The 27,908-nt window shown below is 40.4% G+C and overlaps 1 pseudogene; it reads right to left on the reverse strand.

Moving 5' to 3' along the window:
* Positions 1-2,188: 2,188 nt before the first annotated feature.
* On the reverse strand, positions 2,189-27,695 carry LOC121005560 (annotated as a pseudogene).
* Positions 27,696-27,908: the final 213 nt, after the last annotated feature.

Raw genomic sequence — 27,908 nt, forward strand, 5'->3', positions numbered from 1 at the left:
CTTACGGTGAATGGTCTGCCATTATGAGTAAGCAGCCGTCCGAACGGATATAACCATCTGTATTTGATGTTTCTTTCTCTAAGAGCCCTAGTGAAGGGGGTCAGCTGCCTCCTTATCTACAATGTATATCTCAAGATATCTTGGTATATAGTAATATCTCCTCCATCGTATTAGATTTTTTTTTTAGCAAATCTGGCTTTTTTAAGAATCTCTTTTAAGCTAAAGCTCAATAGGTAGCATAAAATGTCTCTGGGTACATCTGTTGGCAAATTTCTGGGGCGGAAAACCCTATGCGCCCTTTCTATACCTAGATCTTGTGGTTCCTCCTTCCCCAGTAATTCCAGGAAGATCGTTGTTACAACTGCAGAGATGCTTTTGTCTTCAACTGTTTCTGGAAGACCTTTAATCCGCAGATTATTCCACCTTGATCTATTTTCTAAATCGTCTATGTGCAGACGTAGGTTGTAAATCTCCTTTTGTTGAGCCACCATTTTGTTCTCTAGATGTGTTGAGTGCAAGCTGATTTTTTTCAGAGGTTTCCTCCACAGCATTTATTCTTGAAAACATCTGTCTGATGTTTATTGAGCGTTTATAGAGCTTTTTTGCACCTTGTTAGTTTCTGATTGTCTTTTGGTGGTCTTACTAGACCTAATTTCATCGGTCATTCCTTTCAGCTTCCCCATCATATAAGCGCTGGATTTATATAGTGCAATGGCTGGGAGAGAATTAAGTGGCTCTTTACTTGAGCGGAATATATATCTTGAGGAGGTAGATGCAAGAGAGCAGCTTCCGTAGTAAAAAGCGTAGCTAAAGCATTGATTGTTTTTCAGTCGACTCTGTCAGGGCATCTGCTCTGCCGTATGTGTTCACATGAGTCTGTTATTATGCTTCAACTGCTGCAGGCTTATAGGGTGTCTCTCTTATACCTGATAGCAGATTATCTCTATTTAGTTACTGTGGGGCCCAGTGGATCTCTCAGCCGCCAGCGAGCAATGGAATCAAAACAATATCTGATGTGTTTGAGGCTGAATTGCGTTCTGGGCACTTTGTTAACTCTCTCCCCCAGTAAATCTGATGAGCTCCTCAATTGAAGCGCCACTCGTCAGCACCAGTGGTGAGGGAATAAAACCTCTAGTGACAGTCTTTTGTGGCTTATTATGCCGCAATATATTATACTCTCAGGGGGTGTATTCATGGGTGTTATATGGACTCAAGGCACTGAACTTGCGGATTTTACAGTTGGGTACCTTTTGGGACCTTGTGTTTGGTCCTGTGTGGCTCCTTTTGTGTCCAGTCAGGGCAGGTGCCTATACTGCTTCTCCCGGCTGTTACAAATTTAGGTCCCGGCTCCTCTCAGGTGCTGGTCTCCACTACCGGGTCCCCTTGTTGTTCTTAGCAGGCTGAAGGGCTCTTCAGCTGTGAAGAAATGGCCCTCCTCCGGCTGACCACCGCACCCGACCGGCACTTTAGTCCCCGGTCTCAGGCGCGATTTAGGCCCCGATATGGACGGCACTGATGTTAGCGCTGAAAGCGCTTGTCTATGAGCCCCTCAGTTTAAGCGCAGCCTGTCAGCGCCAGTAATAGTGAAATAACCGCTAAGAGTCCTGTCTGGATCGCTTATTTAAGCTGCTTACTCTAGCCCGCAGCTTCTGAAGCCGCAGTAGGCCCCGTTTTTCGGGTGTCAGCGATTTTTGTTTAAGTGACACCAGCATGTTCTGTGTCACTTTCTGGGCTCAAATTGTTGTTTTTAGATGAAATCGCCCAGGATTTACCTTGCTACAGCAATTTAAAGATGTCAAGATGCAGAGCTCTGCAGCAGTGCGTCCTCTCACTTCAGTGGCTAGCTCTGCCCTCCGACTACTGATCTTTCTAATGATGCTCTTAATGCCGGAGGATGCATCATTGATTGTCTGTCTGATGGTACGCACAATCACTGGTAACCATTTCTTTCAAGATGACACTAAAAGAATACCAGTCTACCCCGGCGTTATACTCCTTCCTAGCCAGCATCTATCAGGAGGAAGAGAGTAGATACTGAGTTGGTTAAAATGTTCTACAACTGACATCACCATACTGAGTTATATCACTATAATAATCTGGGTGATTATGTAATACACTGAGATTTGATGATCTCTAGTTATGTCTGCATACAGCCTGAATTTGAGATGATGTTAAGCTTTACACATCTTTATGACCTATAACGGGTGAGGGTCTCTACCCCTGTGACATTCACCAATCCCTCTCTGAGACTGTGCTTCTTTGTTTCTGACTCCTGGATTTCTAACTCTGTTGTCAGAATGTCCCATTCCCTGATGAGGAACTGTAATGGGCATATGTCGGGCCATGTGTATGATCCATTATGACTAATACAATTACAATATGGAAAATCTCTATTTTGCTCACCTCAGGAGCTATGTAGCCTTCTGTTCCAGCGTATGAAGTGGCTGTTCGGTCTCCATGCATGTTGACAAGTGCGAGACCGAAATCGGTGATCTTTATATGGCCCGTTTCAGCCACCAAGATGTTCTCGGGCTTGAGGTCTCTGTTAATCTAAAAAAATTATTTGTTGGAGAGTTGATCCTACAATTAGATATCTGTGACAAATGGCTGATTTTGAGGTTAGACTTTAGGTTGAACCCTGGAACAGACAATTAAAATGTAGATACCTGTGGATGATGCCCTTTGAGTGCAAGAACGTGGATTCCGCAGACGAGTTCAGCGGCATAGAATCTGACAGAAAGACAATGAATGAATGTAACATCCTGGGATAACACAAGAAGTGCTAAGATATTTCTTCTACTCCATAGATGATTGTCAGCAGAACACACAACAAATCCTGTCAGACCCCAGTGACTAATAATGGGTCAGTCAGGCTTCTGATGGGGTTCTTGGGACTAGAATATGGCCGCAGTCTACACTGTTGTTACCACAGAAAATACTAGAACCCTAAATGTACTGTACATAAAACAACACAGATAGGAAGATAGACGATCTTATATCTCATATACAGTTCTAATCACATTTGTAGTACAAACCTTTACCTTGCACTGGGGATGTCAAGCTTGTCCTTCATCAGTAGGTAGTTGTAAAAGTCCCCGCAGCTCATGTACTCTAGGCCGAGCAGCACATGCAGCTGTTAAATAGAACAGACATACAGGTATATTGCTACACATGGTACTATAGGGCAGTATAACTGTACTTTTTAATTTTATTTTTTTGGTTAACCCCTTAGTGACCACGTGCATTTAAAAAAAAAATAATTGCATTCCAAGAGCTATAACTAGTTTTTTCATCAATGTACTTGTACTTGTTTGAGGTCTTAGTTTTTAATGCACCATTTTAAGTACTTATAATGATTTAGTTTCCCTTTTGGCTACGTCAGTAAAAAAGTGTATTAGTGGTCACTAAGGGGTTAAGTTCTAGTTGGTGACCATTTGAGGCATTGGGGTTGAAAGCGATGCTCTTCTGGAGTATCATTTACATATATGATTACATATAACACTTAACCACATAAATATGTATATATATAACTTCACATTCTGATGTCAGAACTGACCATTATACAGAGGTCAGTGGAGCTCTATAGTCACCACATATATCTTCCTATAGAAGTCGCCTGCCATAAGTTACTTTTGCAGGAAGTATAAGGCTACAGTCACACAACCATATGTATTTTGCGGTTCACAAATCCACAAAATACAAATAGTGGCTGTCATGGCCCATAAACAGGTAGGAACTAGTGTTAGGGACCACTCAAATGAGACGACCTTGACGTGGTGAGTGGCTTATTACGCTTTGGCCAAAATGTACACCAATGTCTCATCCAGCATGGAGGCAGGGCAGAGTGCTGGATGTAGAGTGCGATCACATTTGCATTTTCCGTTTGAAAATACAAATAGTGTCAGTGTTGCTGTTTACATTTTTCACAGACTCATTGACCCATTTTTCCATGCACAATGTTTTTTTAATACAAAGAAAACAATTGATCTTTGCCCTCACTTCAGAAATATGGTAAGCAGTTCTTCGTAAATATGGTGCTCATTCTGAATACCATATTTCTCAAGTATCCTGACATAAATACATTGATATTTACCCCAAACTGTTCTGTCCAGTTTCCCTTCATACAGTGAATTATAATTCAAAACTGTAATCTTGCAACCACCACTAGGGGGAGCTCATTGCTGCATAGGAATTTACACAGTTCATGCACTTTCTGGTCGTTTTATAATGTTGATACTAAATTCCTGTTTTAAAATGTTTTTAAAGTCCTAGAATTAAAGCCCGATGTTATTCACGAAAGTCTTACGCAACTTCGGACTTAACTAGTTTTGCCTCGCCGCACCACATACATTTTTATGCTTTACGGAGACAGGTCCCGGTACAGCATTAAAACAAAGTTTTGGAACAAGTCAATTTCGGATCTTGGATCCGAGATTCGCTAACCCCTAACTGACACCACAAATCCTTCAACTTCTTTTCAAAAGGGGTTACTTGGTGTGAAAAGGTTGAGAACCACTGCTATAGGTGACAAGGCCAATTTTTGTATTAGACATTTTGGTAAAAGAGGCCCAATGTGGCCCAGATTGTATTAATAATATCAGTAGTCACTTTAGCCCATGGCACACCTTGGGTGACTGGTAATATTTTTTACAGTAGGGGTACGTTATCCCATTGACATGATATGTATTTAATAGTCTGGGGCCTACATACCTCTACCACACACATGTATGATGTATTCCATGTGTTTGGACTGGTCCCCGCAAATTTTTCTCTTCACGGATTCAGGCTTCTCACCCTGGGTTGGCCGCATCATGGAGCGCTCCGTGTTGCTCCTCCCCCTGGTGACGGGCGTGGGCGATGCCCCGCACCATGCGCCATTCACTTCCTTGGTTGTATGTCATGTGGTGCAAGGGCACACTCGGCATCTGTCGCATGGTGACGAGCGGCGCACTGTTGTGATGCGAACCTCCTAATCATGCCGTGCATGTGTCCTCTATTAACTTTAGGTGCATCCTTTGATATATATACCCCAACATATACCAGTATACTTTAGCCTCCTGACAAAGCCAGTGGGTTGGCGAAACACGTGTCAAGGTAGCAGTAGTACCTGGAGCCCCGGGCCTTTTGTCCACCATGGGTAATTCATACTGATTGTTGTACTTATGACTACCATTTTTTCTTCATGTTACCTGATTCCTGTGTCCAGTCTTGGTGTTATATGTAGTTGATGTCTATTTAATTGAGATAAGGTCCTTTTTCCCTTGATACTCTCTCATCTTTCACAGGACTGGGAGCAGGGTTCGGTATTTACAATTTGACTGTCTCTGTATATTTCCTATTCCCTTTTCCGTACAGGATTGGGTTTAGGATAAAGGTGTTTTTTTGTCATTAATACTGTTATTTCCCATGGATCTGGTGGACTTCTGTCCAGTTGGTGCTCCTAGCCGGTCTTTGTATAACAGGGGTTTAGGTGGAGGTACCCTCGGGGGTCCCCTTTTTCCCCCATCATTTGTTTTCATCAATGTACATGTCTAATTATGCTCAATCAATTTTTGTGTCATATTTTTAATATTATCTCATGCGTATTATTGTGGGGTTATTGGTCGGTTCTATTATAGGTTTTGTTGCATGATTTACTAGACCCCTTAGGATAATGATCATTGTTGTCTGAGGTACTGGTTGGTTCTAACTCAGAACTGACCATTATTATTACGGCATACATATTAGGACATCCTCAGACATCATCCACAACTCCCTCATCCGTCAGGCAAAACTCCATCAGTCCTCCTCCCTCAGCCCAAACTCCCTCCTCCGTCAGGCTAAACTCCCTCCTCTGTCAGCCCAAACTCCCTCCCACCTCAGACGTCAGCCAAAAATCCCTTCCCCCTAACTCAAAACTCCCTCGTCCCTCAGACGTCAGTCAAAAAATACCTCCTCCATCAGCCCTCAGCCCAAACTCCATCAGTCGTCAGGGGTCAGACATCAGTTGTCATCCCTCAGCCTAAACTCCATCAGGGGTCAGACATCAGGTGTCAGCCCTCAGCCAAAACTCCATCAGCCGTCCGCCATCAGGCATCAGGTGTCATCCGTCAGGTGTCAGCCATCAGCCAAAACTCCATCAGCAGTCAGTCGTCAGTGGTCAGGTGTTAGACATCTGGTATCAGACATTGGTTGTCTGGGGAGGGGGCGGCACAAAGCATAATGTCACATGTACTACTGCCAGACCTTTTCTTCATGCAACCAAGCCTGGAGGAGAGGAGCCATTAAGTCCCCAGGATTTCAGACGGATCTTTATGCCTGGGCAAAGCACTTAGATGCACGGATCCACTACACAGCGGTCACAGCAGCAGCAGCCTTAGGCCTATTGCACACGACCGTATGGCTTTTTCAGTGTTTTGCGATCCGTTTTTCACGGATCCGTTGTTCCGTTTTTTGTTTCCGTTTCTGTTCCGTTTTTCCGTTCCGTTTTTCCGTATGGCATATACAGTATACAGTAATTACATAGATAAAATTGGGCTGGGCATAACATTTTCAATAGATGGTTCAGCAAAAAACGGAACGGAAACGGAAGACATACGGATGCATTTCCGTATGTGTTCCGTTTTTTTGCGGACCCATTGACTTGAATGGAGCCACGGACTGTGATTTGCGGGCAATAATAGGACATGTTCTATGTTAAAACGGAACGGAAAAACGGAAATACGGAAACGGAATGCATACGGAGTACATTCCGTTTTTTTTGCGGACCCATTGAAATGAATGGTTCTGTATACGGACCGTATACGGAACGCAAAAAACGTCTAGTAAACGGGGAAAAAAAACGTCCGTGTGCAATAGGCCTTAGTTTCTCTCCTTGTATTACAGGTATTTACTTTAATCATGGCTCAGGTACATTTTGTGTATGGTTGGACTAGGGGCGGGGGTCTCGGTCTCTTAACTCCTTAAAGGGTTTCTGTCACCCCGCAAAACTCATTTTTTTTTTTTTGGATAGTTAGATTCCTCCTAGTGCGATATAGCAGAATATAATGCTCTTACTTACTTTCATGCGGCCGATTCTTTATAAAACGAACTTTTATAATATGTAAATGAGGGCTCTACCAGCAAGTAGGGCGTCTACTTGCTGGTAGCTGCTGCAGAAATCCGCCCCCTCGCCGTGTTGATTGACAGGGCCAGCCGGGATCTCCTCCTCCGGCCGGCCCTGTCAGTAATTCAAAAATCGCGCGCCTCGCGTCATTCGGCGCAGGCGCTCTGAGATGAGGAGGCTCGTATCCTCAGCACTCCCTCAGTGCGCCTGCGCCGATGACATCACCGAAAGAGAAGACGTCATTGGCGCAGGCGCACTGAGGGAGTGCTGAGGATACGAGCCTCCTCATCTCAGAGCGCCTGCGCCGAATGACGCGAGGCGCGCGATTTTTGAATTACTGACAGGGCCGGCCGGAGGAGGAGATCCCGGCTGGCCCTGTCAATCAACGCGGCGAGGGGGCGGATTTCTGCAGCAGCTACCAGCAAGTAGACGCCCTACTTGCTGGTAGAGCCCTCATTTACATATTATAAAAGTTCGTTTTATAAAGAATCGGCCGCATGAAAGTAAGTAAGAGCATTATATTCTGCTATATCGCACTAGGAGGAATCTAACTATCCAAAAAAAAAATAATGAGTTTTGCGGGGTGACAGAAACCCTTTAAGGACACAGCCTTATTTCACCTTAAGGACCAGGCCATTTTTTTGCAAATCTGACCATTGTCACTTTAAGTGATGATAACTTTAAAAGGCTTTGACTTATCCAGGCCATTCTGAGTTTTTTCGTCACATATTGTACTTCATGACACTGGTAAAATGGAGTAAAAAAAAAACAAAACATTTTTATTTATAAAAAATACCAAATTTGCCCAAAATTTGGAAAAATTAGCAAATTTCCAATTTTCAATTTCTCTACTTCTATAATACCTACAAAAATAGTTATTACTTTACATTCCCCATATGTCTACTTCATTTTAGGATCATTTTGGGAATGACATTTTATTTTTGGGGGACGTTACATTTCTTCACTACCAGCAAGTTGGGCGGACTTGCTGGTAGCCGCCGCATCCTCTGTTTGAAAAAACGCTCCCTTCTCCACTTGATTGACAGGGCCAGCGAGCGCTCTCCTCCTCTCGCTGGCCCTGCCTGCAGCCTCAAATCCCGCGCCTGCGCCGTACCGGTCGTCATTCGGCGCAGGCGCTCTGAGAGAAGGACGCTCGCTTGGCCGCTCCTTCCTCAATGCACCTGCGCCGATGACGTCAGCCCTACACCCGGAAGAGAGGTCTTCTTTTCCGGGTGTAGGGCTGATGTCATCGGTGCAGGCGCACTGAGGAAAGAGCGGCCGTCCTTCTATCAGAGCGCCCGAGCCGAATGACGACCGGTACGGCGCAGGCGCGGGATTTGAGGCTGCAGGCAGGGCCAGCGAGAGGAGGAGAGCGCTCGCTGGCCCTGTCAATCAAGTGGAGGAGGGGGCGTTTTTTCAAACAGAGGATGCGGTGGCTACCAGCAAGTCCGCCCAACTTGCTGGTAGTGAAGAAATTTACATATAATAAAAGTATGTTTTTTACTGTAATTACTGCACTGCCCGAGGTAAGAGGGGCATATATGGAATCTGCTTACATTAACAAATATAATAAGTTGAAAATTGGGGGTTGGGGGGTGACAGAAGCCCTTTAATGGAATATAGAGATACAATTTCAAAATTTCACTTTTTTGGCAGATTTTCCATTTTAATATTTTTTTTCCAGTTACAAAGCAAGGGTTAACAGCCAAACAAAACTCAATATTTATGGCCCTGATTCTGTAATTTACAGAAACACCCCATATGTGGTGGTAAACTGCTGTACGGGCACACGGCAGGGCACAGAAGGAAAGGAATGCCATACGGTTTTTAGAAGGCAGATTTTGCTTGACTGTTTTTTTTTTACACCATGTCCCATTTGAAGCCCCCCTGATGCACCCCTAGAGTAGAAACTCCAAAAAAGTGACCCCATTTTAAAAACTACGGGATAGGGTGGAAGTTTTGTTGGTACTAGTTTAGGGTACATATGATTTTTGGTTGCTCTATATTAGGCTAGGTCTACACGACGACATTTGTCGCACTAATGTCGCGCGACAATTTTTATAATGGCAGTCTATGGTGTCGCACTGCAACATGCAACATGCTGCGACTGTGACACAACAGTCGCAGAAAATCCATTCGAGATGGATTTTTCTGCGACTGTTGCGTCACAGTCGCAGCATGTTGCAGTGCGACACCATAGACTGCCGTTATAAAAATTGTTGCACAACATTGGTGCAACAAAATGTTGCGCTACAAATGTTGCAGTGTAGTTGTGCCCTATCTGTCGTCGTGTAGACCTAGCCTTACACTTTTTGTGAGGCAAGGTAACAAGAAATAGCTGTTTTGGCACTTTTTTTTTTTTTTTTGTTATTTACAACATTCATCTTACAGGTTAGATCATGTGATATTTTTATAGGGTAGGTTGTCACAGACGTGGCGATACCTAATATGTATACAATTTTTTTTTATTTATGTAAGTTTTACACAATGATTTCATTTTTTAAACCAAAAAAATCATGTTTTAGTGTCTCCATATTCTGAGCCATAGTTTTTTTTATTTTTTGGGCGATTGTCTCAGGTCGGAGCTCATTTTTTGCGGGATGAGGTGACGTTAGATTGGTACTATTTTGGTGAGTGTACGCCTTTTTAATCGCTTGCTGTTGTACTTTTTGTGATGTAAGGTGACAAAAAAATTGTTTATTTAGCACAGTTTTTATTTTTTATGGTGTTCATCTGAGGGGTTAGGTCATGTGATATGTTTATAGAGCCGGTCGATACGCACGCGGCGATACCTAATGTCTATATTTTATTTTTATTTTTTTACTTTAGGGTACTTTGACACTTGCGGCAGGACGGATCCGACAGGCTGTTCACCATGTCTGATCCGTCCTTCCGCTATTTCGCCGGACCACCGCTCCGTCCCCATTGACTATAATGGGGATGGGGCGGAGCTCCGGCGCAGCACGACGGTGCACGGCGAGAGCCGCCGGACTAAAAAGTCAGACATGCAGGACTTTTAGTCCGGCGGCCTTTCGCCGTGCTGCGCCGGAGCTCCGCCCCTGTCCCCATTATAGTCAATGGGGACGGAGCGGCGGCACGGTGAAATAGCGGAAGGACGGATCCGACATGGTAAACAGCCTGTCGGATCCGTCCTGCCGCAAGTGTGAAAGTAGCCTTATTTGGGGAAAATGAAGTTTTTGTTTATTTTTACTTGAAACTTTTAATTTTTTGGGGGGAAACTTTATCTTTTCAACCTTTTTTTTTCACTTTCTTTTTTGTCCCACTTTGGGACTTCAACTTTTGGGGGTCTGATCTTTCACAATGCATTCCAATACTTCTGTATTGGAATGCATTGGCTGTATGAGTAATACTGTGTGTATTACTCATACAGCTTCCGGCCTGTGAGATCCAGGGGGCTGGATCTCACAGGCTCGTCACCGGAAGGCAGCGCGATGCCTTCCTTAGGCATCACGCTGCCTTCCATGCCATCGGGTTCTTCCACAGCCGCATGGGGACCCGATGGCGCCACCGCAATAGGTAAAAGCCGCAAACCGCAGGTCTGAATTGACCTGCGGTTTGCGGCGTTCGCCATCACGGGACCCCCCGCGCATTTAGCCGAGGTGCCTGCTCAATGATTTGAGCAGGCACCGGCTTCCGATCAAGTACAAGTACGCCCTGTGTTCTTAAGTACCAGGACATCAGGGCGTACCTGTATGCCCTGTGTCCTGAAGAGGTTAAACGGCCAGTGACATGGATGCCATTTCATAAAAGTTTATGTGATGGAACTTTATGACAGTTCCCAGCACGTGGGCGCACTGATCTAACACATAGCGGTCACAGCAGCAGCAGCCTTAGGCTACTTTCACACTAGCGTTCTGCTGTCCGCTCGTGAGCTCCGTTTGAAGGGGCTCACGAGCGGAGCAGAACGCTTCCGTCCAGCCCTGATGCAGTCTGAATGGATGCGGATCCGCTCAGACTGCATCAGTCTGGCGGCGTTCAGCCTCCGCTCCGCTCGCCTCCGCACGGCCAGGCGGACAGCTGAACGCTGCTTGCAGCGTTCGGGTGTCCGCCTGGCCATGCGGAGGCGTGCGGATCCGTCCAGACTTACAATGTAAGTCAATGGGAACGGATCCGCTTGAAGATGACACCATATGGCTCAATCTTCAAGCGGATCCGTCCCCCATTGACTTTACATTGAAAGTCTGAACGGATCCGCTCAGGCTACTTTCGCACTTAGAAATTTTTCTAAGTTATTAATGCAGACGGATCCGTACTGAACGGAGCCTCCGTCTGCATTAATATGATCGGATCCGTTCAGAACGGATCCGATCAAGCGCAAGTGTGAAAGTAGCCTTAGTGTCTCTCCTTGTATTACAGGTATTTACTTTGATCATGGTTCAGGTACATTTTGTGTATGGTGGGACTTAGGGTGGGGGTGTCGGTCCCTTAAAGGGCCAGGGACATGGGAGCAAGATATTACAAATACATGGGGTGGATATTTGTGACTGGTTCCAGCATGTAGGTGCATTGCTCTATTATATAGCTGTCTCAGCAGCTGGCATTATCATTTAGTATCTTTCTTTTTATCACAGGTACTAACTTCATTCCTATGTAAGGTACTGGTTTTCTGGTTGGATGTAGGGTGAGGTATACCACTTCAAGGGGCCGCTATCACACTACATTGTTGGAGTGCATGTTATGGATCTTTCTAAGTGGGTCAATCACGTTTTCATTGGCGGTATGTCGTTGCTGATTGAATCTCTAACCTAACATCTATCAATTTCTCTATGCTTGTTAGTGTGCTTTATATACCACAATCATGACCAGGGTGTACATGTATAATTTTATTAATTTTTATATTCTCAAAGTTTAAAAATAATGTTTCTCTTTTTAAATTTTTAGGCTCCAGAACAATATCTATTGAAAGATTTGTAATCTTATTTACGCAACACAGTTGATTGCAAAAAGTTGTACAGTGAAAACAAAGTATTGCTGCTTGTTATTAATGGGTATTATTATTTCAAAATTAGTTGTAATTTTATTTATTATATATATTTTTTTCTTTGTATATAAAAATGTCCCCACTAGGTTAATGCATTTTGGCTATCATTTAGTATGTCTCATTCCATTTGAAGTCGCACTATAATTTTTTTATAAACTTTTTTTCAAGCAATGTTAAGGTATTCCTTGAACATGTAGGGGGAGATTTATCAAAACCTGTGTAGAGGAAAAGATGACTAGTTGCCCATAGCAACTAATCAGATTGCTTTTTTTATTTCTCAAAGGCCTTTTTTAAAAATGAAAGAAGCATTCTGATTGGTTGCTATGGGCAACTTTTCCATCCACAGATTTTTATAAATCTCCCCCATAGAGGGTATGTAATGTGAATCCAGACTTAAATTACATAATCATGTGTCAATTTAAAATTTTAAAGTCTTGTGTTATTTTTAAGGTTTATGCTTATGGGATATTAGCGAAGTTATTTATTTATTTATTTATTTTTTCAGCAGTAGAAATATTTAAAGGTAGCGTCAATCAATCCCCTGATTTCTGGTTCCCCAGAAGAGTATTTAAAGTTTTTCAGGTAATTTTTCAGCATTCTTATTTCCGCAAAATATAGAAACATAGAAACATAGAATGTGTCGGCAGATAAGAACCATTTGGCCCATCTAGTCTGCCCAATATACTGAATACTATGGATAGCCCCCGGCCCTATCTTATATGAAGGATGGCCTTATGCCTATCCCATGCATGCTTAAACCCCTTCACTGTATTTGCAGCTACCACTTCTGCAGGAAGGCTATTCCATGCATCCACTACTCTCTCAGTAAAGTAATACTTCCTTATATTACTTTTAAACCTTTGCCCCTCTAATTTAAAACTGTGTCCTCTTGTGGTAGTTTTTCTTCTTTTAAATATGCTCTCTTCCTTTACCGAGTTGATTCCCTTTATGTATTTAAAAGTTTCTATCATATCCCCTCTGTCTCTTCTTTCTTCCAAGCTATACATATTAAGGTCCTTTAACCTTTCCTGGTAAGTTTTATCCTGCAATCCATGTACTAGTTTAGTAGCTCTTCTCTGAACTCTCTCTAGAGTATCTATATCCTTCTGGAGATATGGCCTCCAGTACTGCGCACAATACTCCAAGTGAGGTCTCACCAGTGTTCTGTACAGCGGCATAAGCACTTCACTCTTTCTACTGCTTATACCTCTCCCTATACATCCAAGCATTCTGCTGGCATTTCGTGCTGCTCTATTACATTGTCTTCCCACCTTTAAGTCTTCTGAAATAATTACTCCTAAATCCCTTTCCTCAGATACTGAGGTCAGGACTGTGTCAAATATTCTATATTCTGCCCTTGGGTTTTTACGCCCCAGGTGCATTATCTTGCACTTATCCACATTAAATTTCAGTTTCCAGAGTTCTGACCATTCTTCTAGTTTTCCTAAATCCTTTTCCATTTGGCGTTTCCCTCCAGGAACATCAACCCTGTTACATATCTTTGTGTCATCAGCAAAAAGACAAACCTTACCAGCGAGGCCTTTTGCAATATCACTTATGAAGATATTAAACAAAATCTGTCCCAGTACAGATCCCTGTGGAACCCCACTGGTAACATTACCTTGTTTTGAATGTTCTCCATTGACTACAACCCTCTGTTGTCTGTCACTCAGCCACTGCCTAATCCACTCAACAATATGGGAGTCCATGCTCAATGACTGCAGTTTATTGATAAGTCTTCTATGTGGGACAGTGTCAAAAGCCTTACTAAAATCTAGATATGCGATGTCTACTGCACCTCCACCGTCTATTATTTTATTCACCCAGTCAAAAAAATCTATAAGATTTGTTTGACATGATCTCCCTGAAGTAAACCCATGTTGTTTTTCATCTTGCAATCCATGGGATTTTAGATGTTCCACAATCCTATCCTTTAATAGGGTTTCCATTAATTTGCCTACTATTGATGTCAGACTCACTGGTCTATAGTTGCTCGATTCCTCCCTACTACCTTTCTTGTGAATGGGCACGACATTTGCCAATTTCCAATCTTCCGGGACGACTCCTGTTACTAATGATTGGTTAAATAAATCTGTTAACGGTTTTGCCAGCTCACCACTAAGCTCTTTTAATAATTTTGGGTGTATCTCATCAGGCCCCTGTGACTTATCTGTCTTCACCTTAGACAGCAAACTTAGAACATCTTCCTCTGTAAAGATACATGCATCAAACGATTTAATAGTCATTCTTTCTAGTGGAGGTCCTTCTCCTTTTTCTTTTGTAAAAACTGAACAGAAGTATTCATTAAGGCAGTCGGCTAGCCCTTTATTCTCTTCTACATACCTTCCGTCCTTTGTTTTTAATTTAGTTATTCCTTGTTTTAATTTCCTTTTTTCATTTATATATCTGAAGAATGTCTTATCCCCTTTTTTCATAGACTGAGCTAGTTTTTCTTCTGCCTGCGCTTTAGAAGTTCTTATAACTTGCTTGGCCTCTCTCTGCCTAATCTTGTAGATTTCCTTATCTTCATTGCTCTGGGTTTTTTTATAATTACAAAATGCTAGCTTTTTATTTTTAATGATTTGGGCCACTTCTGCTGAGTACCACATTGGTCTCCTCCTTTTTTTGCTTTTACTGACGAGTCTAATGCAATTTTCTGTTGCCTTCAATAATGCACCTTTTAAGTAGTCCCATTTCTCCTGGACTCCATGTAATCCGTTCCAGTCTGATAAGGACTCATTTATGACTAATTTCATTTTTGAAAAGTCTGTTTTTCTAAAATCTAAAACTTTTGTTTTTGTGTGGTGGGACTCTTTCACAGTTCTTATATTAAACCACACTGACTGGTGATCACTAGATCCCAAGGTTTCGCCTACAATGACATCATATACCGAAATATATACAGTACACACCAAAAGTTTGGACACACCTTCTCATTCAAAGAGTTTTCTTTATTTTCATGACTATGAAGGCATCAAAACTATGAATTAACACATGTGGAATTATATACATAACAAACAAGTTTGAAACAACTGAAAATATGTCATATTCTAGGTTCTTCAAAGTAGCCACCTTTTGCTTTGATTACTGCTTTGCACACTCTTGGCATTCTCTTGATGAGCTTCAAGAGGTAGTCCCCTGAAATGGTCTTCCAACAGTCTTGAAGGAGTTCCCAGAGATGCTTAGCACTTGTTGGCCCTTTTGCCTTTACTCTGCGTTCCAGCTCACCCCAAACCATCTCAATTGGGTTCAGGTCCGGTGACTGTGGAGGCCAGGTCATCTGGCGCAGCACCCCATCACTCTCCTTCATGGTCAAATAGCCCTTACTTTCAAAGTTTTCCCAATTTTTCGGCTGACTGACTGACCTTTATTTCTTAAAGTAATGATGGCCACTCGTTTTTCTTTACTTAGCTGCTTTTTTCTTGCCATAATACAAATTCTAACAGTCTATTCAGTAGGACTATCAGCTGTGTATCCACCTGACTTCTCCTCAACGCAACTGATGGTCCCAACCCCATTTATAAGGCAAGAAATCCCACTTATTAAACCTGACAGGGCACACCTGTGAAGTGAAAACCATTTCAGGGGACTACCTCTGGAAGCTCATCAAGAGAATGCCAAGAGTGTGCAAAGCAGTAATCAAAGCAAAAGGTGGCTACTTTGAAGAACCTAGAATATGACATATTTTCAGTTGTTTCACACTTGTTTGTTATGTATATAATTCCACAAGTGTTAATTCATAGTTTTAATGCCTTCAGTATGAATCTACAATTTTCATAGTCATGAAAATAAAGAAAACTCTTTGAATGAGAAGGTGTTTCCAAACTTTTGGTCTGTACTGTATTTTTTTTTCATCAAATCCCTTATTTGTTTTATTTTATTAATTACTGTGTTATCACCTATAACAACTGTGCATATGATGTACTTTTTCTAGTGTGATTATTCCCCCCCCCCCACATATTTTGAAAACACAATTTGATGTAACAATAAATTGGGTTATAGTTCGGGTGAACAGGAGTAAAATAATGGATTACTTACTGCAATTGGTGCAGTACTGTAGGAGTTATGCCCCCCGGTATCTTTAATAGAGAGCAGCTTTGCTATATAGCAGGCTAGCGTGGTCCCCAGCCTCCTCTGTAAGCCGCTCACTGCCTGTCTGTTAGTTGAATAATCATAGTAATAACTCTCATTTCCTAGTGACATGGAGCCAGCAAGCAGGACTTCGAATTACAGACATCAGAATTTTCATCTTCTTTTTCATCATAGCACCGCTACGCGAATATCTACTAATTAAATAATACAGGGTTACCATCAGTTACAGGCTGCAAGCCGTAAGCGATTGAACCACCCGCCCACCCGCCCGCCCACGTGAGAACGTCATCAGTCACGAGGTAAACGGACATCGATACACGTCTGCAGGGCAGCGTGTGATTCGAATTAGTGTGGTACAGAAGAAGGGTCAGATCGCTGACACGTAAGTGTGAGCATTACTATTACAGCACTAGTGTCTCAGGACGAACGGCATATAAACGGCATTTGAATATAATACCCCTGTAAGATCGCTGCGGTTCGACTTTGGACACCATTAATTCAAGTGGATCAATATTGGGCCTGTGTAGCGGGACGCCGCACACTTGCTATGTGATTTTGTCTTCAAACTATAAGAACAGTTGGATTTTAGATTCTTGCTCAGAACTATTTTTTATCGATTTTTACATCCGATTTATAGACTGTAACTGGTCCATATGCGAATTCCGGATTTTATTGTATGGAGTTTTTATTGTTGTCATTTGTCTATTGTACATTAAATTATATTGTCTGGTTCCAAGTATTAGTGAGTGCCCAGATTGTTGTATATACTGTTATAGAATGTGTACCTTCCTTTTGTTGGTAACGTTCTTTTGCACCTGGTAGCTTCTACCTCACAGTGCATTGGTGATACCACTATGGAGGCATGTGAGAGTCTGGATGTGAGTTGGTTTCTAGCACTGGTCAGACCCTGTTCACACACCACAGGTAGTTGAGTGGTAGGACCCCATGCTTGCTGAGACACCGTGACGTGGTGCATGAGGGGCTCCGATATGTTACTGACTGGAAGATATTGGCAAAGTTCTCAGTTTTTAACATCGGCTTGAGGAATTAGCTAGTATTGTCAGTTGCGTATCATTTTGGTGCATTTTCTGCAGTGATTTTTGATTTATGTTATGTAAGCTTAATCAATGCTCTTTTATTAACACACTGGGCCAGATTTATCATGACTGACAGCTCACTCCACTTTTACATATGGCTAAAGTCCGTTTTAGCCAAGTCAGATTTATGATGGTCCCTTTAAGACTGTGATAAATGTGGTTTGCCTATAGTCGGTTAATGTCTTTGTAAATGGTTTTAAAAAGTCGCATTTCCGAAAAAAGTCACACATGGAATACCTTAAAAATTCGCACGTTGGTTTACATTGGTCGCATGGTAAAAAATATTGCACGGCATTAATTAAACACTATTAAAAAGTCGCATAGACATATATTTGTGAGGTAAAAGTCGCATATAACTTATTTTCCTGAGGTACGTTGAAAGAGAACATGGCAAACATGGACCCATCGATGATGAATGATCTGTTTGTGAAATTTCTCCAAAATTATGGCCCACAGCTTAGCAGACATGTTAGTAATGAATCAAATCCTGAAGTTACAGCATCTACAAGCCAAAGTATTGTCCCTACAAACAATTCTTCTACAATACCCGATTTGGATGAATCCAAAAATAGAGATTCATCAGACAATCAGGTGCCTGTTAATACTGAAGAAAAGAGAAGGAAAAAATTTCACAAATGAAGAAGAAAAAAATGTTACCGTATATACTCGAGTATAAGACGAGTTTTTTGACACATATTTTTGTGCTCAAAAAGCCCCCTCATCTTATACTCGAGTCTAGGTCTGTATTATGGCAACTTACATTGCCATAATACAGACCATGACATGTTGGGGGCCGGAGAAGCTGTTACTTACCTTTACAGTTGCTCCGGTCAGCTCCCAGCACATCCGCGCTGCACCTCTGTTAAGCTCCCAGTGTAAATCTCACGAGACACGCGGGCCGCGAGATTTACACTGGGAGCAGACCACGAGATTTACACCGGCAGTAAGTACCAGCCCCTGGACAGCCCCCCCTCCCTGGCCAAGTATAAAGTAGGGAGGGAGGGAACAAAAAATAAAAAAATAAACAACCTGATAAATATTAAAAATAAATAAATGCCCAGTTGATGGGAGTCTGACTCCCTGTATTTAATGCAGAGTGTGTGTGTATATAATGCACACACTCTGCATTAAATACAGGGAGTCAGAGTCAGACTCCCATCAATCTGAGTCACCCTCTTGCAGATGTGTGTATATAATGTAGAGTGTGTGCATTATATGCACACACTCTGCATTTTAGGTGCAAGAGGGTAACTCAGATTGATGGGAGTCTGACTCCCTTTTCTGACTCATCCTCTGCAGCCTCTGTGGGTGGTCCAATGACTGTTGAGATCACCGCTCTTCTTTTCTCCTGCACGCCGGCCGTAACGCAGCGCATGCAGTAACACTGCGTGTATAGTATGAGCCCCAACACAGGCTGCTCTATGCAAACATAGTTGGCATTCTTTTTCAAAAGTCTTTTTTTTTATCCTGTTAGGAATGGAAACCAGTACTTCTAATCCCGGACCAAAACAAAAACGCAGGTCATACGAAGCTGGTTTCAAGCTCAAGGTTGTGTCAAGAGCAGAAGAAAGCAATAACAGTATTGCAAGTAGGGAATTTTGTGTTGGCGAAAAACAAGTGAGGGAGTGGTGGAAAATGAAAGCTGACTTGGAAAAGATTCCAAAGGCAAAAAAAGCTCGACGTGGTTTAACGACTTCATATGGGGCTCTAGAGACTGAATTGCATAAATGGGTTATGGAGTGTCGTCAAAATGGTTACTGCGTAACACGCATGGGAATTTGCTTACGTGCCCTTCAAATGGCTAAAGATGACAAATTAAAAGCACCAGGCATTGAAAATTTTGTTGCATCAGCTTCATGAATAGGTTTGGCCTTTGTTTGCGGCAAAGAACAAAGATTTCACAGAAGTTGCCAAAAGACCTTGATGAAAAATTGATGTCATTCCATTCATTCATCATAAAACAAAGAAGGATCCATAACTATGACCTGGGAGATATTGGGAATATGGATGAAACACCTATGACCTTTGATCTTCCAAGCAACAGAACTGTGGCAAGTTTGGGAGAAAAAACTATTTTACTCAGAACCACAGGAAATGAAAAAACCATTTCACAGTTGTTCTGTCATGTTTGGCTAATGGAACTCAGCTACGGCCTGTCATTATTTTTAAAAGAAAGACCGTGTGCAAAATAGGTGGCATGAATGGATGTCATCTGGTCAACCCCGACTGACAAAAGTTGGAAATCTGATGAAGCCCAACATAGAATCGATAGCAACATGGGTTCGTGATGCATGGGAAGAGATTCCAGAGGACATGGTGCAACGCGCCTTTAAGAAATGTGGCATTAGTAATGCTATGGATGGCAGAGAAGACAGCGCTTTGTATGAGGACAGCAGTGATGGTGATGACTGCGAACTCAGTGATGATGACAATTTCTACGCTGATAACCTCACACCAGCTACAGTTGAAGCTCTGTTTGGACATACAGACGATGAGGAATCCAGTTTTGAAGGATTTTAGCTGTTTTAGCTTTAGTTGGTTTTTGTACTGTTAAAGTTATTGTTGATACCGTATTGTTTTTCTTTAAAATAAATATTCAAAAACCTTTAACCTACTGATGCCTCAATTAATGTAATTTTATTGGTATCTATTTTTATTTTTGAAATTTACCAGTAGCTGCTGCATCTCCCACCCTAGTCTTATACTCGAGTCAATAATTTTTCCCATTTTTTTGGGGTAAAATTAGGGGCCTCGTCTTATATTCTGGTCGGCTTATACTCAAGTATACACGAGTATAAAAGGTAAAAAATTAGGAAAAAAATTTCAGTCGGAAAAAATAGGAATTGTGTATATGAGAATATATTAAATTTATAATATATGTAATAATGGGTAAATGTGTGCCTTTGGAACATTCATTATGTCATGTGTTTGTGGGGCATTCCCTTGCGGATAAAGGGCACATTCATGTGGTCTGCAATACTAATCCTAATAACCTTCCCATTTTATTTTTGAACAGGTCTAATTGCAGAGGAGTTTATTATCCATGGATGGACAGTGGTTAACATGGATGGTGGCTGCTTTTTGGAGATCTGCAATTGAGGGTCCATTCACACGTCCATAATGTGTTTTGTGGATCCACGGATCCGCACATTAGCAAAACACTGACAGCGGCAATGTCCGTTCCACATTTTGCAGACCGCACATCACTGCCACTAATAGAATATGCCTGTTCTTGTCCCCAATTGTGGACAAGAATAGGACATGATCTATTTCTTGCAGCAGCGCAATTGCGGATCCAGAAGTGCCAATGCACAATTCCATGTCCAGGCAGCAGATCGTGCTGCACCATAGAAATGATTTGGTCCGCAATTCCATGCAGCTAAATACCTAACAAAATGGCAGACGTGTGAATGGACCCTTATACGCCGTAATACAGCCACAGATGTGCAAAGGCTGTGTGCATGTGTCCTTATTACCCATTATCCCCTATATTCCTAGAGCGTTTCAATCCTTTATTACTCTTCCTCCTCATTTGACAAACTTAAGCTTAATAAATGTTAGCAAAGGTTTGGATAATAATTTTTGACTTACCTTTTGAAATACAATATTGCATAAATGATGTGTCTGGTTTTCTCATTGCTATGGTGAATCTCTCATAATATTATAATAAATATTGTGATGTCCAAAAATACCTTTTTTTAACATTTTTTTATAAAATTCCAAATATAACCAATATCTATATTTTTATACATTTAAAATTTATAATGTATTTTTAGTCAAAAAACTTTTTTTTGCATTTCTACAGGTGGTATCAAACTATGAATCTTTATTTGGAAAAAAACGCTGATCGTCTTCCATTAGCCCTAAAAAATAAAATATGGGCAAATATTGGGGTGCAAATCAACAGTTTAGGAATTGACAAGAGATCTATTTCAGATTTAAAGAAGAAATGGCATGATTGTCGTCGACTTTGTAAAATAAAATTGTCAAATTCACAAAATGGTAAAGAAAACTGGAGGTGGTCCATGCAATACAACTTGTTTGAATGAAATAGAGGAACTAATTGCTAACACCTATCGTAAAGAGCAAATAGCTGACATTGGAAACATGGATACAATGGATTTGGAGTTGCAAGAAGGAATATTTCTCAACTTTTATGTTTAAATTTTCAATTAAATTAATCATTTAGAAAAAATTAGTCATTAACTGGAACAGTAAAGATTGTTGAATGACATGTTATATATTATGTTTTCAAAAATTATAAAAAAAATAAATAATAATTGTCCAAGCCAAAAGCCTATAAAGAGTAAATTTCAAATATAAATCTAATTTTTTTTATTTATTTTTTTAGAAGCCCAATTAACAGATAACTTGAAAGAAGATTCGGAAATTTGTGTTGCTGCTGAAAATTCATCTCAAAGTGTAGAGAACACCAATTTTGATACTATACAGGAAGAACACAATCCAGAACCATTACATGATGAAAATACAAGAAATTTACTAAATAGGTATATGAATGCAACCCAATTTTTTTTATAATGATCTCATTCAAACCCAAAGAGACATAGCAATGTCACTGCAAAATATAAGATCTGATTTGAATGTTTCACTAAATGGAATTTTTATGGAAGTTTAAAAAATGTGTAACATAATGGAACAACATAGCACTTCCCCAAAAAGTCCAATAACCAGTGGTTCAAGCCCATCTACATCTATTGTATATGATGTTACCGAACCTGCAGATGAACCTCAGTGTTTCTCAACAGTCATTGTCCCAAGAAGATAGTGCCAGACATTTTTTAAATTTGGAAAGCAATGTTCCTCAACCCTCTCCCAAAAAAAATTAAAAAAAATACAAAATCCATTAAACAGACAAATATTCCCAAAGAAGTTTCTGATAAAGGAAAGTATCTCTTGAAGGTGAAAAAAGAATTATCCAATCCCAAAAAGTGTCATGTGAAAAAGCAAAAATATGAACAATAGAAAAATGTCCAACAACTAGTCAATTTGACTACTTGATTCATACTTTTTTATGTTTAAATTCCAAAAATGGCACATGCATTATGTATCAATGACGCTACCAAACCTCATGGTGGCTGGATATTTGCTACTGGCACATTGCCTACAGTGGTGGAATGTTCATAGTTATGGTTTCAGACAAGCGGTCCCTGGACACAAAGTGCAGCATCCATTAGTTTAATGAAAGTTGGATTTAGTCATGTTTGTTGGTGTCATGTGGTCCACAGGCATCATTTTTTTAAATTTGGGATAGGATTGTATTTTAGATGTGTCCAGCAGGTAATCTCCCTGCCATAATTTTGATGCTGCTAGATAACGCTTATGTCTGGTAATCCAGGCCCATTTTCCCTTATGTGGTGGTGCCAGACTGGCAGCCACAGCATCGTCAACATGTCTCTAGTAGGACAGAGTAATATTAATAATTTTCAAAGTTTAAGCCTGAGTTCACAACAGCGTTCTGCCTTTTCTGTTCTCTTAATGCCTTAAGGTGGCCGAAAAATGTAAAGGACAGAATCTGCATATAACTGAGCCAAAAGGAGCCTAGGGACCCCATAGGGTGCGTTTGGATTACGCTCTGAAGATGATTTGGGAGCGGAGACAAAAGTAGTGCATGCTGGATTTTTTTTTCTGCTTAAAAACACCACTTCCACTGGCTGAGAAACTAACGCACCCCATTTTAGTCTATGGGGCTCGTGGGCTCTGTTCCGCTCAGTTATGTGCCAAATCCGTCCTTTCATTTTTCCTGCTTCAAGAATTGAGTTGGAGAACTGACAGGGCAAACGGTGATTTGAACTTACTGAGGTCCCCTCTTGGCATGTTTGCTGTGCCTCTTTTGGAGAAGCAGTCCTGGACTGTTGTAGTCAATGTTGCATAAGTGGATTTACCTCTGCAAGGGTGCCATAGCCTAACTTTTGGTCTGGCCGTAAAGTCACCAAATGGGCCACACTGCTGAATACCCGTTCTTCGTTGCAAATTTAATTAAATATATTTTATTGGTTAATTGTTTAAATTGCCTATGTATATTCTTATGTTTGCCCAAATGCTTTTGGATGGAATTATCCAATGTAAAAAAATTCAGTTCCGCAAAAAATTTATTTGATTTGATTATTCATAAAATGTGAAATAACGGTTAATTAGATTAGACAAATATAAAATGTGAAAAGTTTGACTATACACAAAACAATCAAAAAATATTAGTCATAAAATATTTTCACATAGACAAATCAAACCAACAATAGATATAAACTGTACTGTTTTAAATTAATATTGATACATAATGTACAAAAAAACATACACTTTTTTATTTTTATTTTTTTAAATTGTAACACTATCACATTGCGAACATGGTGAATGTGAACCAAAATTAAAATTTCAAGGCTATTATCTTTAAAATTATCTAACAAAAGATACACTAAGAAAAAATAACCCACTGTATAAGATTTTTATTATCCAAAAAATGATTGGGCAATTTCACATCTAACAACATAACCATCATCATTTCCTTCTGCAAGTTGTATACCTTGAATACTTATTTCCTCTCGTAGATTTTCAGCAATATCAATTGATAATTTAAATTTGTTGGCTAAGTTGTGTAATATACAACAAGCGACAATTTTGCGCACACATTCAGGAGTGTACAAAAGTGCACCACCGGTCATATCCAAACAACGAAATCTACTTTTTAAAACCCCAAAAACTCTTTCAATTATTCCCCTTGTTTTTGTATGTGCTTTGTTGAATCTTTTTTCTGCTTCCAAAGTTGGATTTAAATATGGCGTCATTAGCCATGTTTTCAGGCTGTATCCATTGTCTCCTTTTGAAAAAAAAAAAAATATATATATCCAATAATGTGTATTATCAAAAACATTGTTAACTTTAATCTAAAAACTATATATATAAATTTTTGATTTTTTAAAAATAATAATTTTTAAAAAATAACACAAGATTAATATTAATTAATACATATGTTGCCAAACATAATTTACAAAAAAATATATTAAAACTAAAATTTATCTAAACTTAAAAATTTTATAAAATAAAAAAAAAATATAGTGAAGTGTTAAAAACAAATAAAAAAATACATTACCCAATAATAAGCCATTTCCAAAATCACCATCCATTAACTTTGTTGCCAAGCAGCTATTTTGCAGGATAAATGCGTCATGTGTGCTTCCTGGAAACTTGGCAACAACATCAGTGATCTCCTTATTGGGGCCACAACACATTTGTACATTAATTGAGTGGAACATTTTACGATTGCGGTAGATCATCTCCACATCACTGGGTGGTATAAGAGCAACGTGAGTGCAGTCTATTAATGATATTATGTTTTGAAATCCAGCCTTGAGAAAGAAATCTTGTTTGAATTAAAAAATTTCGCCAGGTGACCTTGGAAAGTGAATATATGTTTTACACACAGAAATAATAGCCTTTATTACTTGGAGTATTCTGGAAAATGTTGCATGACTGAATCCAAAACGACCACCAACACAGATAATAGTTTCAGTTTCCCACTGATAGGTTTAATTTTGTCATAAAGTTCAAAAAAAGCTTCTTCATTTAATCTGAAGGTTTGCTGAAAATTATCAACCGGTGTTGAATATAAAATAAATCTGTTTCGAAAACATATTTTTTTCGAAATCTGGGGATAAATATATTTCCACTGTAGATTGAGATACCTTTGTAACAGTAGAACATCCATTACAATATAGCTTGTGTGTGGTAAAAAAAAACAATTAGTATAAATTAAAAACTGAAACAAAAAACGATTAAATACGTTTCACCAAAAATTCAAAACACCGTGTAATACAGTAAGGAAATACAGTCCCAACTAATTGCATTAATGGCCACTGTATATATACATTAGCCAAGCGGTTACATAGAAGCGGATTTGTGTTGGTGCATAAGTGACAAAATACAGTGTAGTCTGTGCTAGTCTTAGTGCAAAATTTTTTTTTTACAAATGGATGACAGATGCGCCTGATTTCCAACACGAACAGGGACAGCTTGATGAGTCGAGCTCTGCCTGCACTCTATTCAATTTTGTGGGTCCAGTCAATATGCCAGAGACTTGAGGATGTAGGTGGCGGACCAAAGCACCATCTGCTCCAAGAGGCAAGTGACATTATGCAGGCTCAATAGATGTAATAACGCGGTTCTTAATTTAACCCTCCTCTTATGTTAGCTTTCTGTTACTATCCATGATGTTAACGGGTCGGTTTTGACCCGTGTCTTAAATCAGCCATAAAATACCCTCTGAACAATTTATTTATCATCCAATTTGTTTCTTACCTCTTGGTTACCTTGTTAGGCTTCTTCATCCTTGAAAAGATTGGTTTTAATATTTTTGGTGTGACCCCTTAGACCTTTCTTTTGATAGCATACCTCTCATTTTCAAATTAAAAAAATGGTAAAATAAACCTCAATAGAATATTATAAGTAAATAAAAGGTTGTTATGTCACCATATTTAAATTTTTTTTTGACCCATATAGATTTACTTCAAGAAAATAGCTAAAAGTCTTTTTTTTTTTTTTTTTTTACCATAAAACGTTCATAAACAATGAAAAGCAAGTAATAATACAAAATGTAGACTTGCAAGGTCAAACAAACAACACACAATCAAGCAAGGCAAACCAATAGAAATCAAGTACTAGTTTCAAAGCATCTTTGTGCAAGAACATGTGTTTGTGTGGGTGTTTTTAGATGCATGTGTGGCAAAAGCTGACACTTAGCATGTTCTTTGCAGATATATTTTTTACAGTGGAAGCATAATGTGTGTGTCTTTCTGCCATTATTGCTGGGGCAGACCTGACAACTCTTTCTTTTAGAATCAGATGGCATCACTGGAGTTGTGGCTGTGCTGGTTGATGTTGAGGCAAAGCTAGATGATGATGAGGATGCTGGCACTGATTCTCTTTGTGTTGTTGATGGTGTGGATGGAGTGCTTGATGAACTTTGCATCTGTCTGATCACGGCTGCAGCGATTGGATCTCGAGACACCCGTTTCTTTTGCTCAATGTGTGCCTTGACAAGGGAACTTCCTAGCTCCTCGAGAAATATTCTCCGCTTGTTATTTTTTTTTGTTTTCCAACCTGGGTGGATGTGGGTCCATAACACAAATGCATTGTATGCAGACACATCTAGGATGTTAGAAAACACAGCCATCGGCCATCTCCTGGTCATTTGCTGACAAGTATAGGTAGCAGTCAGCTTGTCCAGGTTGTCCACTCCTCCTTTGTTTTTATTGTAATCCAGGATAATTGTGGGCTTTTGGTCACTTCCTGATGACACAGCTGCTTCTTTGTGAAAAGTGGACATAAGTATCACATTTTATTATTATTTTTTGGACAATATGAAACCACAGTGGTGGTGTCTGTAAAAGCAAATTTTGAAGAGAGTGGAGCTCTGTCCTTCACCTGCAAAATTTCAGTGTGCAGCTCAGGTTTATTTTTTTTTATTGTGCCTACCATGGTGCGTTTCCTCCTGAGAAGTTCTTGTCCAAGGTCATAGCTGGTAAAAAAAATTGTCACACGTGATATTGTGACCCCGCAGTCCAGTAGTCAAATCAAGGACTACACGTTGTCCTTGTTTTTTCTCAGGGACGCCACTTTCGGGTTTGCCGGTGTAAATCTGTAGGTTCCATGCATAGCTTGTTTTTGCATCACAGGCTGCCCAGATTTTTATGCCGTATTTGCCTGGCTTACTGGGCATATACTGCCGGAAGGGGCAATTTCCACGGAAAGGGATCAAACGTTTATCTACTGTTACCTGAGGCCCAGGGTTAAACATTAGTGGAAGGAGCTGAACCCATTTCTCCCAGATATCCCTTATGGGAGCAAGCTTGTCAGATTTTGCTCTAGTATCTCTGTTGTCAAATCTGAAAACTCTTGATATCATTCGAAAGGTGTGAAGTGACATTGTTGCTGGGAAGATACATCTGCCTCTTGACTTGTCCCAGAGACTATTAGTGGCCTCATTATAGGATCTGTACACTCCAGCAAGAAGAAGAACACCAATATAAGCATCTAAGCATTCCTCATTTATGTCATTCCACATGTTGCCATGGACATTTTTTCCTTCAAGGTTTGTCATTGCAATGATCACTTTTTTTAGTGACAATGGCATGAACAGTTCAAAACATGTTTTGATGTCACTTACTCTCGTCACAGCAAACCTTGTGATCCCAGGGGTCATTTTGATTACATCTGCAGCAGCTGCCCTGCCATGTAAGTCAGGAGGTTCTGAACTCCAACAGATCTTACCACTTTTGGATTTGAATGTTTCAGCAGGAACAGCAGCAGGTTCAGCACTGGTGGCCTCCTCATCAGACTCATCAGATGTGTCTGTGTATTCTGGTTGATACTCTACTTCATCTTCTGCCTCAGAAACCTGCTCATCCATATCGCTATGCTGCTGTGTCCTCTGCCTCATTTTCATCCAAGATATAATCCAGTATTTGGCTTCCTGTAAATCTTCTCACTCTTGCATGCTGCATATTGGAGATGATTACTCTGCAAGTCAGCAACTCTGAAATGTATTGGTCCTATGTTTCTTTATTTTATTTCGAGAAGCAGACAAGCAGGCAAAGAGATAGGCTTCTCCCTAACTACAGCT

The sequence above is a fragment of the Bufo bufo genome, chromosome 6, assembly GCF_905171765.1.
Source record: "Bufo bufo chromosome 6, aBufBuf1.1, whole genome shotgun sequence".
Taxonomy (NCBI): domain Eukaryota; kingdom Metazoa; phylum Chordata; class Amphibia; order Anura; family Bufonidae; genus Bufo; species Bufo bufo.